The sequence below is a fragment of the Triturus cristatus genome, chromosome 1_1 (genome assembly GCF_964204655.1).
Source record: "Triturus cristatus chromosome 1_1, aTriCri1.1, whole genome shotgun sequence".
Lineage (NCBI taxonomy): Eukaryota > Metazoa > Chordata > Amphibia > Caudata > Salamandridae > Triturus > Triturus cristatus.
In genome coordinates this window covers 748,125,854-748,141,964 of record NC_140579.1, presented here as the reverse complement: position 1 = coordinate 748,141,964, position 16,111 = coordinate 748,125,854, and positions in this window count along the sequence as shown.

The window sequence follows — 16,111 nt, the reverse complement described above, 5'->3', positions numbered from 1 at the left end:
CCTGTAGGTCCAACAGTTGAGCCCAGGGTACAATGCCACCCTACCCAACCCATGGCGAAGACACAGTGAATGGCCATATTGTTGGATGACGCACATGAGACCTAGGAAGAGGTGCCCCAGGGCACAGTACTGCCCACACTCCTCCATGGTCCAGGATGGACATGACTGCAAATTAAGCAACCGTCCCTGCACTTAGCAGGCCTCCCACTCAGGCACATCATGTCAGAGGGCACACAATTGGACATGCATGCTGGAAGGCTGTACAGTTTGGAGACACACCCCTATGTCGTGATTCACAATCAGTGCCAAGTGACATGGACACCACAATGACTGAAATTGGCCATGGCACACGCAAGGTCCCCATACCTGTGGCACATCACCCCCACACATGATGCTGATGGCATAGGGCACCTGCATGAACTGCCTGCCTAAATAACCTTGTGCAAGAGTGGCTACACACAGACCAGGGAACACATGGCAAGGAGGGGAAGAGAGGGAGTGAGAACAGCACCGGGCTACTTTGGGGACAAGTTGACGCACTGCACAATCAAACCCTGGCAGTGTATCCATGCAACTGCGCACTTACATTGGCTGGGGACACACAACTGACACACATGTACCTACCCCCTTCCTGCTGCTGCTTCTCCTGTAGGCGCCTGTCCATATCGGGGAAGACCACCGCCAGCACACGCTTCTGGATGTGGGTCAGACGACGGCGCCCACGGTTCTTACGGCTCTCAGGTGAGTCCCCCAGCAGGAGCCGTGCAATCCTCCTCGTCCAGCACCGGATGTCCTGCCAGCGTTTCCTCACCTGAGACAGGCTCCGCCTCCGACCCTCTGTACCCCTCACGGCACTGACGGCTTCCCTCCAGATCTCCCCCTTGGCAATGGCGCCTACCTGTGAGGATGCAAAAGTGAGAATACATTAATCCACATGAGCAAAGACACAGAGACACACATATAGAACAATCCTCTTTATGAACAGGCCATGGTATGCATGCAACTAATTGCACCTTTGTCATAGGGACATTATCCACTGTGGAAGGCCAAATGCACTACGTGCCATTGAAAGTACACGGGTGGCGTGAGGGGTACCACACACTCACTGACCAGGGATCACACTGTGCCTCACAGGCTACACCAGGATTATGTACAGCACCTCACAGCAGTCACCTGCCCCAGCACACTGATGCTACCTCAGCAGAGTACACAGACACACACAGGTACAGGACAATCACATGGCATTGCCAACTGCGGGTACACACCTCACTCTGCCCATGTGCCAGTAGACGGGGGGTGTCACAGGTGTGGGGCTGGCTCAGCACGGCATGCACACAGCACTGCTCCCTGCTCACATCGGATGGCCAGGCTATATCCATCCCTCATGCTGCTTGTGTGCAACACTCCCCATATGCACTCACCCACATGACAGGGAACTTACACACACACCAATGTGCAGGGGACGAACACGGCCTTTGGACACTCACAGCACAGGTACACTGAACAAACACACATCCATGGGTACTGACACCTGTCACACTGGGGGGAACACAGGATCACATCAGGACTGTGGTAACAACATCCCCAGGAGGAGTATGCAGGCAGAATGTGGCATGCACCTTGCATTCATTGTCACAGTAGGCACTATGCAAGTGAGGAGTGCACACAGGAAACACAGCATGCTCTGCATGGGTGACATGAGGCCTTCCACACCCTGGGACCCACTCCAAACAACAGTGCATGTCTGTCACACATGGACACAATGCCAGAAGTCACTGTCACACAAAAGGGGCACAGTCTAAGCTAGTGGAGTCTGCACTCACCTGAACCCCTGGTCGACCATACAGGCTCTGGAACTGTGGGAGGATCACATCTATCAGGGCAAGGTTCTCCTCCTGGGTGAATGGCTGTGACCTCTCCACAGTCCTGGACATGGTGCCAGAGGAATCACTATCAGCAGCAGTGGTCATGGATGAATGGATGTGCAGGCAAGTGCTCTCTCATGGGACCTGGCTGCCTTATATATGCCTGGCTGGCCTGTTCATGTATAGGAGTACAGATTGATTGGTCAGTCACATTTGCATCCTACGTTTCATCCAATCCCTTCAAACCTACCCCAGTGTGTGGCTTTGCATGGTTTCAGTTTTGATGATGATGTCAAGTCAACATCCACATTGCAACAATGTAGATTCTTTCAAACTGACTTTTGCTGGGCACCTGGTGCTCAAATTCAAAAATCTAACTCAGTCTCCATGGCAACCATCATGCATTTAGGCCCTTATACTTGTCCCTCATGTGTCCCCTATGTGTTTTCATACATTTACACACAGGTACGGTGCGTTCCACGCCCTAGGGCACCCCACAAGCAGTGATACGGACCGTACACGCGCTTGTACGGTCCGGATCACAATATGGGCGCTGGCGTATGCGTACGCCACAGTAGTACGGACTGTACACGTGCTTGTACGGTCCGGATCACAATATGGGCGCTGGCGTATGCGTACGCCACAGTAGTACGGACTGTACACGCGCTTGTATGGTCCGGATCACAATATGGGCGCTGGCGTATGCGTACGCCACAGTAGTACGGACTGTACACGCGCTTGTACGGTCCGGATCACAATATGGGCGCTGGCGTATGCGTACACCACAGTAGTACGGACTGTACACGCGCTTGTACGGTCCATACTACTGTGGCGTACGCATACGCCAGCGCCCATATTGTGATCCGGACCGTACAAGCGCGTGTACAGTCCGTACTACTGTGGCGTACGCATACGCCAGCGCCCATATTGTGATCCGGACCGTACAAGCGCGTGTACAGTCCGTACTACTGTGGCGTACGCATACGCCAGCGCCCATATTGTGATCCGGACCGTACAAGCGCGTGTACAGTCCGTACTACTGTGGCGTACGCATACGCCAGCGCCCATATTGTGATCCGGACCGTACAAGCGCATGTACAGTCCGTACTACTGTGGCGTACGCATACGCCAGCGGCAATATTGGCCCAGGGACCCTATACACGCACTCCGAGCGTATGTACTGTGCGTTTCACAACTGTCAGTGGTGACAGGCGGCACACAGACAGGAATGGAGCGGTCAGGTATTGCCAAGGGTGGACACCAATGCATTGTCTGTGCAATACCACATGTGTGTGACACAGGTGTGTCAGGATGTGATGTGGCACTTTACCCCTGAGGTGTGGGCAAAGCACATGTACAATGAGCTGTGTACACATGTCGTGTGTGATGGTGCGCATTGTACCACACATCCCCTGCACTCCTTTGACATGTGTGCATGTCGTACACACTAGTGGAGCCATGAGTCACTTGCATGTCCCAGTCACGGACACCCGCACCTGTCCCCTGATGCCAGGTACACGGAATATTACACATGACATGTGTATGGCTGCGTTGCACGCTGCAACCATGTCATGTGTGTGGCATGTCTTTCCATGATTTTGCTGTAGGTGTGTGGTCCAATGCATCAGCAGTTGCTGCTGCCAATATGTGTCTGTGTGTAGATGGCCATGGCACACTGTTCCGCACACCAGCCCACATATGTGATTTGCCATGAGGTGTGTATGTATGCAACTACACGGAGTATCAACACAAGTACATATCCACATGCTCTCTATGTATGTTCTGTCTCGACATGTACTCCTCCAAGGCAATGTGTGTGGCCTGTCCTATTCCTATGACATGTGACCAGTGCATATCGCATCCAACAACCTGTCTGTACCATACGCATACTACTTCTGCACATGTGTGGATGTCTGTGAATCCTGTGATGCGTGTGCATGTTCACTTACACTGGCCCACAGCTAGTCTCATGCCATGTCATCGTGATCTTGCCCCCCTCCGTTAGTGGCTGTCCCTTGGTAGGAGTGTCACCTGACTGGCGTACGTGTCCAGGAAATGTGGCACAGACCTGACTCAGAATGTGGCATATGTGTATTGGCTGTGTAACATGTGCTCAGTGCATTGACAATGTCGTTGTACAGTGCTCACTCTTCGGTGTTCCTTCCATTTCACTGCAGGGCTCCGCCTCTCCCTCGACGTATGCCAGACATGGCTGCCCTGCATGAACGGGACTGTATACGCCGCTACAGATTCAGCCAACGGTTGATTGATGAGTTGACTGGCCGGCTGGAAGCACAACTCCTCCCGCGCCACAGGTATCCCAGTGCACTGACACCCAAGTTGAAGGTGATGGCAGCCCTACATTTCCTTGCCACGGGTACGTTCCAACATACCATTGCTGATGTCGGGGGCATGTCCCAGACGATGTTCAGCCGTGTTCTGCATGATTTCTTAGAGGCAATGTTGGTTCATCTGGATGAGTACATTAAATTCCCAATTCGTGAGCAGTTGACAGATGTCAAGCGTGAGTTCTATGCCCTGGGAGGGATGCCCCATGTCATTGGGTCCATAGATGGGACACATGTTGCATTGGTACCACCACAGGCACAGGAGGTGGTGTATATGAATCGCAAACATTATCACTCCATTAATGCCCTTGTGGTGTGTCTGTCCAACATGGTGATTTCACATGTCTGTGTTCGCTTTCCAGGATCAGCACACGATGCCTTCATCATGAGGCGTAGCAGGCTGCCTGAAATGATGCTGCAGCTGCGGAACGAGCGAGCATGTATTGTTGGTGGGTAGACTCTGGCAGTTCAGTGTTTGGCGTCATCTTCCAATCTCACTGCCTGTGCTGACACACTTCTGTCCATGATGTTTCCTTGTAGGGGACGCTGGCTATCCCAACATGCCATGGCTGATGACGCCTGTCCGCAACCCCAGCACGGCTGCCGAGCACCGCTACAACAACGCACATGGGCGGACCAGGAGAGTCATTGAGAGGACGTTTGGACTTCTGAAGAGCCGATTCCGGTGCCTCCACAAGACCGGCGGAGCACTCCCATATGCCCCGGTGAAGGTGTGCAAGATCATCATCGTCTGCTGCATGCTGCACAACATGGCAGTGGAGGAAGCTGTTCCACTCATACTGGATCAAGATGACCAGGACCATCCACCCGTGGAGGATGAAGGCCTTGGTGACGGGGCAAGTGATGTGGAGGAGGAGGAGGCTGTGGAGGACATGCGGAGTCGGCTCATACGCAACTTCTTTGCTTAGTGGTGAGTTCCAGTGTCTGAGTGTGCACGCATTGGGCCGTGTGTGGCATGTGTTGCAATGTGTGTGTCCATCTGCATGTCTGCCAAGTGAGTCAGTGGTGTGTATTGAAGTGTCACTCGAGTGATGGCGCAATGGAAGGATGTTGTCTGAGGGTCATCATTGTCACCTGTCATGTTGACAACATGATACGTGTTGAGTACATGCTTGCGGATGTGCTCCTTTGGGCTGACTCCTTGTGTGTCTCTCTTCCACAGGTCCATGGGCATGCTGTCTGCTGGTGGCATTGTTGTGCTCCTGCTACTCCTCATGAACACAGCAACATGTGCTGATTCTGCGTCACATGCACGGGCAAGTTTTGAAATCTCCTTAGGGTAAGGGATGCCTCACGGCGTTTTGGGTGTGTGAATTGTTTGTAGTCTGTGTGCACTTCTCCGGTTCATGTGTGTTCCATTTGCATACATGTGGATCCTACATGGGGAACATGACATGGGGCAGGCTTCACCTGGAGCCATGGCCAGACTTGGTGACTGTCATGTGGCAGGGGATTGGGGATTGTGATGAGGCCATCATTGTGTGTAACACTGACCTCGGAAACATACAGGTTGCACCGGGTTGACATGGTGTGTGATTGCCCCATCAGGGCCTCAATGGTGTATAGCGGCCTCTCCGTGGCAGCAGGGGGTGTTTAGCTGTTATCCGTCACTTGTGTGCCAGTTCAATGGAATACCAGCATCTGTGTTGCAATGGGGGGTGCCAGTGTTGCTCCCACATGTTCATCCACATGACCTGTGTATGTGTTGACAGAGTATCATTGTCATTCCAACACACATGACTAATAAATTTGTCCCTCTGTCTCCAAGGTGCCTCTTCCCTGTCAATGGTGGCCTGTTGCCACTGTGCGTGCGGCATGTCTGGCATAGTTTTCAGAGGTGGTGCATATGTGTCTATGTGTAGAGTGACAAGATGCTAGGGGTTTGTCAGGGAGTGGGAACTGTATTATGCACAAGATGCACAGTTCCATCCACCTCAAGGCAAGAGAGACCATCCCCCAGGGCAACTACAACATCCGTGTCGAATCCTACCCTGCAGTCTACGGACATGTGCCTTACGACTCCCATGATACTTGTCCATATCCGGAGTGCATCTGCACAGCTCTGCTACTGCGTCGGGCAACCAGGCCACATCAACGTCCAAACGGGATGGGGGGAATGTTTCACAGCCAGCTGCAGGATGACCTTCTCGATCCACGCCCACACTCATGATGCAGCCCACAACCCCAACACAACCATGTGGCACTGTGATCCAAAACTGCATTCTGGCATCTCCATGCATCCAACCTTGGGCTAGCCACCATTCTCAACATCCGCCTGACGCAAGCATGCAGGACATTGTAGGGACACATGTCTAGACATACCTGGGAGCGGCAAGCCAGGTCACTCCACATGATCCCTGACCTCTGCGCATGACTGTTGCTCCCCTGAATGTGTCTGTAGCCACAGTTGTGCGGGAACCACTCAGCTGGTTGGGCCCAGCACAGGTGAGTATGGTACTCCATGTCTGTATCAGATGATACATTGGGACCCATGTGTGTCCTGGGCAAGACTGAGACCCCACGGTTTGGATGGTTGGAGTTAATTCTGAGATCAGGCATGCTTTGACTTTACGACACACACATGTATTGTAATAATGCAGAATCACGGCATCATCTTGTAAGTGTGATTAATTTATTTGTGGTGGGGTACGGGTTTGTGGGGATGACAAGAGGTGCACAGCGGGAGTGTAGAATCCAAAGTTCACTGGGGGAGTTGGTATCCTTGCCGTTGCAAAATGTCAGAGTCCATGCCACAGTCTTCGTCAACATAGGTCAGACAGTGACCAGCAAGTCCATGTGGCAGAGAATGTCATGTGCTGCTATTGGGCCAGAGGGCCAGGTGCCAGGCCAGGTGACCTGGGAGATGGTGATGTTCTGCTGACTCTCACAGTCTTTTTCGTGGACGACCCACCTTCCTGCGGGGACCCTCGGAAGCAGGCCGTGACGATGTCTGTGACGCTCCGTCGGATGAATCCTCCTCCTCCTGATCCCTCCCTGTGTCTGGTAATGGCCTTCGCCTGGTGCCACAGGGAGGGTTGCCCATGTTGTCGGCAATCCGACGGAGTACACCGGTCATTTGGGTTTGCACCGCCACGAGCTCAGCCTGTCTATCCTCCATCCTTCCTTGGTGTTGCAGTTGACAGGCATGTTGCTGGGCCTGCAGGGTCTTCATCTCCTGGAGGGTCCCCTTGATGTCATTGAGGGTGGACGCAATCTGGTCCATGCCCCTGGTGTCACGCCGGTATGTATCCAGGATGTTGCTGACCTGGGACACTACCGGGTCCTGAGCTGCCTGGTCAGGTTCGCGCCTCCGCCGTCCTCCACTCCCGCCACCCCTGCCCACGTGCACCTGGCCTGCCGTTGTGGGTGCATCGGGTCTCCGGGACCCCTGAGGGATGGCATCTGCGTTGCCGCCTGCCTCCTCCTGGGTGCCCGGAGGACCGTGTCCCTCCTGGGCAGACTGGCTGGGTGGTCGTGTGCGGGCAGGGCTTCTGGACGTCTCCTGGGATGTGGCAGGAATGGGGGTGGTGGTTGGCACAGTTGTACCTGACGCAGGTGCTGCAGGTGGTTGGACACCAGAGGGGCCAGGTTGGTCTGGGTCATCCACGGAGTGGTGAGAGTCATCGCTGGCGGTGGGGTCCTCATCCCGCGGAGCCTGGTCCTGTGAGACTTCCCCCCCAGTGTTGGGGGGTGTTCGTCGACGTTGACCTGTGTGTGAGAGAGACAATGTTAACAGTGTCACATGTGGCATCCATGTTTCATGCATTTCTGATTTGGCACTCTTCCTCTGGGTAGTTGGATCTGTCTTGCATTCCTCTCACAGTGCACTTGTGCATGGGTATGTCCCTTGGCCACAGCTGTCAGGGCTTTACGCATGTGTGAGACACAATCTTAGTTGATGCATCTATTTGGGTACACAGTCAGCAGTGTGGTGTGCGGGCGTAGCGAGCCATGCAGAGGCGCCTTACGTGTTGCACTGTACGTGGCCAAATGGTGTTTTGCCAAGGCAATTTGATGTTGCAGGTAGGGGACTGAAGCATTTGTGACAGGGTTCTTACCGACACAGTGGGTGGGTATACTGGGTGTGTGGTTTGGTCTGTGCCTGCAGCACGGATGGAATCGTGCACAGATTGACACATGGACCGGTCTTCATCTACGGAAGGGGGGGTTTGAGGCACTGCCAGACCTGGTCTGCATGCACACAGTCCACCGGCTGACGAGTGGACATGGCCACACCACCCAAGGGTGATTTAGTCTCCCTGTGTCTCCCTTCCTCCCTCCCTCTGTCACCCTCCTCCCTCCCTCTGTCGGTCTCCCTCTGTCACCCTACTCCCTCCCTCTGTCTGTCTCCCTGTGTCCCCCTCTGTCTCCTTCCCTCTCATTCCCCCTCTCCCTCCCTCTCTTTGTCACTCTCTGTCACCTCAGGCCAGCTTCCTGGGCACACACAGTTAGCCGGTCTTTGAATGGCCATTGGCTTGTTCATGTGAGTTAGTCCCTGTTCTCCGGGCACCCATTGGGCAGTGTGTCTGAGTGTAGGCTGCTGCTGTGGCGGTGTGTGCTGAGACTCTATCAGAGCGATGCATCTTCATTGTCTGCTGTAATGTGCAAATTGTGCCTTCAGACCCATGTCATCCTGCATGGCAGCCACCATTTGCAGGCAAGACAGTACTGTGTGGGTACACACAGTTTGTATGGCTGTGCCCTGGGCCATATGGGCTGAGGGCATTGTTGTGTGCTTGTGAGTTGCTCAATGTTAGTTTTGATGCCCCCACTCCCAGCATCGACCACATCCTGTGTTGTGTTGGTGTTTTGTGTGGCCTGTGACTTGGCATGGCCCTGATTGATGCATGGGGCATGGAGGCGCTAGTGGCATGTGTGTGTTTGTGGAGTGTTGTTGTGTGCGGTGGTGGCTTGGGGGGGGTGGCATGCATGATTGATTGTGTATGGCATCCCCCCCATGTGAGGTGAGTTGTTTGTGTACTCACCAGGGTCTGCGAGTCCAGGCAGTCCGTGTAGTCCCTCCACCGCCAGCGTGGACATCACCTTCTCCTCCCAGGGATGGTATTGTACCGGTCTGGGGGGCGGCCCTCCTCCAGTGATGTTCCCCTGGTTGTGATTGTCAGTCATCTTCCTCTTGACCGTCCTCCGCAGATCGTACCACCTGGATTGGCACTCGTGCCTGGTCCTTCTGGTGGTCCCAACAGCATTCACAGAATCGACAATCCTCTGCCACATGGCCGTTTTTTCGGATATGCTGGTCTGTCTGACCAATGTCCCAAAGAGCTGTGGCTCGACTCTGAGGATTTCGTCGACAAGGATCTCCAGCTCCTCCTTTGTGAACTTTGGATTCTTGGTGGTGGACATGGCGTGGGGTGTGGGTGTGGATGGTTGTGGGTGTGTGGGTGTGGTAGTGGAGGTGTGTGTGTGAATGTGATGAGGGGGTGTTTGTGTAGGTGGTTGTGTGAAGGTATGCAAGTGTGAGGTTCAAGTATGGTGGTGTGGGTCGTCTGTGGGCTCTGGCAGCAGTGGGTCTGTTGCAAAGGCTCATGGTTTGTGTGTGTGGTCCATTTTTATTGGTCCATTTGTGGGTGTGGCTGTGTTTGAAATTTGTGTGGGTGTGTTATGAGGAGTGATTGAGTTTTGGGCCTCTGTTTGGCAGTTTGGCAGTTGCAGGTGAGTGTATGTGATGTTTGTGGGGTTGTTGGGCATGTTTGGTGGTGTGGGGAAACTCTAATTGACTCTCCTTGTGTAAATATGGTTTGTCCTGGTTCAGTACGTGTGTTTTTGGCGTCAGTACGGTCCGTACATGCACTGGTGGGGGTACGGTCCGTACATTCCCTGGTGGGGTGTGGGTACGGCCGTACATACACGGGTGGGGGTTCGGTGCGTACATACACGGCTGGGGTGGGGGTTTGGTGCGTACATACACGGGTGGTGGTTCGGTGCGTACATACACGGCTGGGGGGGGTTCGGTGCGTACATACACGTCTGGGGGGGGGTTCGGTCCGTTCATACACGGGTGGGGGTTCGGTGCGTACATACACGGGTGGGGGTTCGGTGCGTACATACACGGCTGGGGGGGGTTCGGTCCGTTCATACACGGGTGGGGGTTTGGTGCGTACATACACGGGTGGGGGTTTGGTGCGTACATACACGGGTGGGGGTTCGGGGGCGTACATACACGGGTGGGGGTTTGGTGCGTACATACACGGGTGGGGGTTTGGTGCGTACATACACGGGTGGGGGTTCGGGGGCGTACATACACGGGTGGGGGTTCGGGGGCGTACATACACGGGTGGGGGTTTGGTGCGTACATACACGGGTGGGGGTTTGGTGCGTACATACACGGGTGGGGGTTCGGGGGCGTACATACACGGGTGGGGGTTTGGTGCGTACATACACGGGTGGGGGTTTGGTGCGTACATACACGGGTGGGGGTTCGGGGGCGTACATACACGGGTGGGAGTTGGGTGCGTACATACACGGCTGGGGGGGGGTTTGGTGCGTACATACACGGGTGGGGGTTCGGTGCGTACATACACGGCTGGGGGGGTTCGGTCCGTTCATACACGGGTGGGGGTTTGGCGCGTACATACACGGGTGGGGGTTCGGGGGCGTACATACACGGGTGGGGGTTTGGTGCGTACATACACGGGTGGGGGTTTGGTGCGTACATACACGGGTGGGGGTTCGGGGGCGTACATACACGGGTGGGGGTTTGGTGCGTACATACACGGGTGGGGGTTTGGTGCGTACATACACGGCTGGGGGGGGTTTGGTGCGTACATACACGGGTGGTGGTTCGGTGCGTACATACACGGCTGGGGGGGGGGGGTTCGGTGCGTACATACATGGCTGGGGGGGGGTTCGGTCCGTTCATACACGGGTGGGGGTTCGGTGCGTACATACACGGGTGGGGGTTGGGTGCGTACATACACGGCTGGGGGGGGTTTGGTGCGTACATACACGGGTGGGGGTTCGGTGCGTACATACACGGCTGGGGGGGGTTCGGTCCGTTCATACACGGGTGGGGGTTCGGTGCGTACATACACAGCTGGGGTGGGGGTTTGGTGCGTACATACACGGGTGGTGGTTCGGTGCGTACATACACGGCTGGGGGGGTTCGGTGCGTACATACACGGCTGGGGGGGGTTCGGTCCGTTCATACACGGGTGGGGGTTCGGTGCGTACATACACGGGTGGGGGTTCGGTGCGTACATACACGGCTGGGGGGGTTCGGTCCGTTCATACACGGGTGGGGGTTTGGTGCGTACATACACGGCTGGGGGGGGGTTCGGTGCGTACATACATGGCTGGGGGGGTTCGGTCCGTTCATACACGGGTGGGGGTTGGGTGCGTACATACACGGGTGGGGGTTCAGGGGCGTACATACACGGGTGGGGGTTCGGGGGCGTACATACACGGGTGGGGGTTTGGTGCGTACATACATGGGTGGGGATTTGGTGCGTACATACACGGGTGGGGGTTCGGGGGCGTACATACATGGGTGGGGGTTTGGTGCGTACATACACGGGTGGGGGTTTGGTGCGTACATACACGGCTGGGGGGGGTTTGGTGCGTACATACACGGGTGGTGGTTCGGTGCGTACATACACGGCTGGGGGGGGGGTTCGGTGCGTACATACACGGCTGGGGGGGGGTTCGGTCCGTTCATACACGGGTGGGGGTTCGGTGCGTACATACACGGGTGGGGGTTGGGTGCGTACATACACGGCTGGGGGGGGTTTGGTGCATACATACACGGGTGGGGGTTCGGTGCGTACATACACGGCTGGGGGGGTCGGTCCGTTCATACACGGGTGGGGGTTTGGTGCGTACATACACGGGTGGGGGTTCGGGGGCGTACATACACGGGTGGGGGTTTGGTGCGTACATACACGGGTGGGGGTGCGGTGCGTACATACGCGGGCGGGGGGGTGGTGGGGTGTTCGGCGCGTATGCGGGCACATGTCTCCATGGTTGCTATGGGAGTTCGGTTCGGACGGTGTTTTTTGCGTACGGTTGTGAAATGGGGAGGACGGGAGGGATCGTACTTGCGCTGTCGGACTTTATTTTTCCGCACGGTGGGTTTTTCGACCGGGGACGTGTCGGTGACTTTTCCCGAACCGAGGACGTGTGGGGAAATCTTCCCAATGCGATTCGTATGGACTTTTTTCCGTTCGAATCGTACTTGGCAGTTTGTACGCTACTTTGACGATTCGGACGGAAAAAAATCCGGATACGAGTCGGACGGGGAATTTTTTTACAGGATCGGAATTGGCACCAAAGTGTATTGGGATGAAGGGCTCCTTTATTCAGAGGCTAGAGACCCCAAGCCTGGTTCTACCAGGAGGTTGGTTATACCTCTGCAATTTAGGGGCTTCCTTCTTACCTTGGCCCATGATATTCCTTTAGCAGGACACTTAGGCCAGAACAAGACTTGGGACAGGCTTGTCCCTCACTTTCACTGGCCTCATATGAATGAAGATACAAAGGAGTTTTGTCGCTCCTGTGTGACCTGCCAAGCCAGTGGCAAATCAGGTGGCACAACAAAGGCCCCCCTAATACCACTACCTGTGGTGGGGGTCCCCTTTGAAAGAGTGGGAATAGATATAGTGGGTCCCATGGATCCTCCCACTGCATCTGGGCACAGATTTATACTGGTGGTAGTGGATCATGCCACCAGGTATCCAGAGGCAATTCCCCTTAGGACCACTACAGCTCCTGTTGTGGCCAGGGCCCTGCTGGGAGTATTCTCCAGAGTGGGGTTTCCTAAGGAGGTAGTTTCTGACAGAGGTACCAACTTCATGTCAGGATACTTGACAGCTATGTGGAAGGAATGTGGTGTCAACTACAAGTTCACCACCCCTTATCACCCACAATGCAATGGGCTTGTTGAGAGATTCAACAAGACCCTAAAGGGTATGATCAAAGGATTACCTGAAAAGCTCAGGCGAAGATGGGACATCCTTCTACCCTGCCTTCTGTTTGCTTGCAGAGAGGTCCCACAAAAGGGGGTTGGCTACAGCCCCTTTGAATTGTTGTTTGGGCACCCTGTAAGAGGCCCACTGTGTTTGGTGAAGGAAGGATGGGAGTTACCTCTCAAAAAGCCTAAGCAAGACATAGTGGACTATGTACTTGGTCTCCGCTCCAGGATGGCTGAGTATATGGAGAAGGCATCCAAAAACCTTGAGGCAAGCCAGGCCTTACAGAAAGCTTGGCATGACCAAAAGGCTGTCTTGGTTGAGTTTCAGCCAGGACAAAAGGTATGGGTGTTGGAGCCAGTGGCCCAGCAGCACTCCAAGACAAATGGTCTGGACCCCATACAATCCTGGAAAAGAAGGGAGAGGTCACCTACTTGGTAGACCTAGGAACTCCCAGGAGTCCCCACAGGGTACTCCATGTTAACAGGTTAAAAGCATATGTTGACAGGGCAGACATGGGCTTGCTCATGGCTACAGATGAGGGACGGGAGGAAAAGAGTGACCCTCTCCCAGACCTGTTGTCTCAGAACCCTGAAGATGGCTCAGTTGAAGGAGTGACCCTTGGAGGCAACCTCACTGCCCATCAGCAGACTGAATGTAGACAGGTTCTACAATCATTTTCACATATGTTTTCCTTGATACCTAGTCAAACTGACTGGTGTACCCATGTGGTGGACACTGGTGACAGTCTGCCTGTAAAGAACAAGCTTTACAGACAACCTGACCACGTCAGGGACTGTATAAAGGCTGAGGTACACAAAATGCTGGAATTAGGTGTCATTGAACCCTCAGAGAGCCCCTGGGCTAGCCCAGTGGTTCTGGTCCCCAAACCTCACACCAAAGATGGCAAGAGAGAGATGAGGTTCTGTGTGGACTACAGGGGTCTCAATGCTGTCACCAGGACAGATGCACACCCTATTCCAAGGGCAGATGAGCTCATAGACAAACTAGCTTCTGCAAAGTTTTTGAGCACATTTGACTTGACAGCTGGCTATTGGCAAATCAGATTAGCTGAGGAGTCTAAGGCCAAAACAGCATTCTCAACCCCAGGTGGGCACTACCAGTTTGTGGTGATGCCCTTTGGTCTGAAGAATGCACCTGCCACCTTCCAAAGGCTGGTGAACCAAGTCCTTACTGGGTTGGATGACTTTTGCGCAGCATATCTTGATGACATTGCTGTCTTTAGCTCCACCTGGGAGGATCACCTGATCCACCTGAAGAAGGCTCTTGAGGCTCTGCAAAGGGCAGGCCTCACTATCAAGGCTACTAAGTGCCAGATAGGGTAGAGTAAGGTTGTATATTTGGGCCACCTTGTAGGTGGAGGCCAAGTTCAACCACTGGAGAGTAAGATACAATCCATCAAGGACTGGTCTCCTCCAACCACCCAGACTCAAGTTCGAGCTTTCTTGGGCTTGACTGGGTACTACAGGAAGTTTGTTAAGAACTATGGGTCCATTGTGACTCCTCTTAATGATCTGACATCCAAGAAGATGCCCAAAAAGGTTCAGTGGACAGTAAGCTGTCAAAAGGCATTTGATGACCTGAAGGAGGCCATGTGCTCTGCACCTATCCTGAAAAGTCCTGACTACTCCAAAGAGTTTATTGTCCTGTGGAAATATGGATTTTTATGGTCGGTTATGTCCCCTATCTTGGACCCCAACGGTTTCATGTATAAATCACAAGTACATGTATGTTCCCTCCAGTTCCAGTTATGAAGACGCAAACACATGTGCGTCCACCGTCAACATGTCCTCTTTCAGATCCGCCATGAATGGGCTGGATATTCTATTCCTAAGTATGAAAGGCCACCGGCTTTATATGGTTCATTTATCCCATTTTACAGTCCAGGCGAGTAGGCCCTGATTCTGCCACCAAGCCTTTTCCTGCCTTCTGCCTCTGAAAGCTCCAGTCTGAGCCTGCATCTGTGACCATGAACTTTGTCCTACTCCCTGTGCGGCTAACGGTGCCTGATCCAGCCCGTAGCCTGCCAGAAAACTGTACTTCACCTTCAAGATTATCTCCTCCGCCCCTCATCCGATGCATTCCTGTCTCGTAGTTTAGGTAAACATTCCTCCAACTACCGTGCAAAGGGGCCAGGCCTCGCTGTCCTCATGCAAGTAATTCATAAACCCTGTTACCATGGAATATTCCTACCCCCTCGCATCTAGTGTAGACACTTAGACGCTTGTACACGCACTAACAGTCAGTATAGTCAGTATAGAATAAGATTCTATCCTAAGAGACCTTTCTTTTTGGATAACACAGTTCTTTAAACATAGGATATTAGATATGATTTGGGATTAGGTTGACATAACCCCAGACTTTTGTCTCCACATGTAGAGCTAAATGTCAAGTCCCATTCTCCCCCTAGTTGCACGTCAAATCACACGTCATGCTGCCGCGCGTGCATCTCTGCCAAGTATTCTTGCTGACATTGCGAAATTCTTTCATGGAACCACCCATTTGTGACATCATACCTAATGACGTTCTTTAGTTACGCCTAGTTACACCCATTTCAGTTACGCATGTATATCTTTATCTCTGTTATCAACTGTTACGCCTCCTGCATCTGTTTCACTGTAATGCCTCTTCTATAAAAATGATTACCTGTCAATAATGTATTGTCCTTCACTTCCTGAACCTCCGTGGTGATGGAATATGAAGCCAACAATTCGAATTGTTATTGGAATAAAGCCCGTTCCGAATCTCTAATACCACGGATTCTGCCTCTTATTTTACTGAGCTATTCTTATTAATTTTCCGCAAATTAAGTACCGGTAATTAAATTATTTACCACATATATGGCGCCCGAACAGTGACACTTTCTCATCTCACGCGCCGGAGGTGCGTTGCAGGCCCGGTCTTCTGCCACAGCTGGACGGACAACAACGCG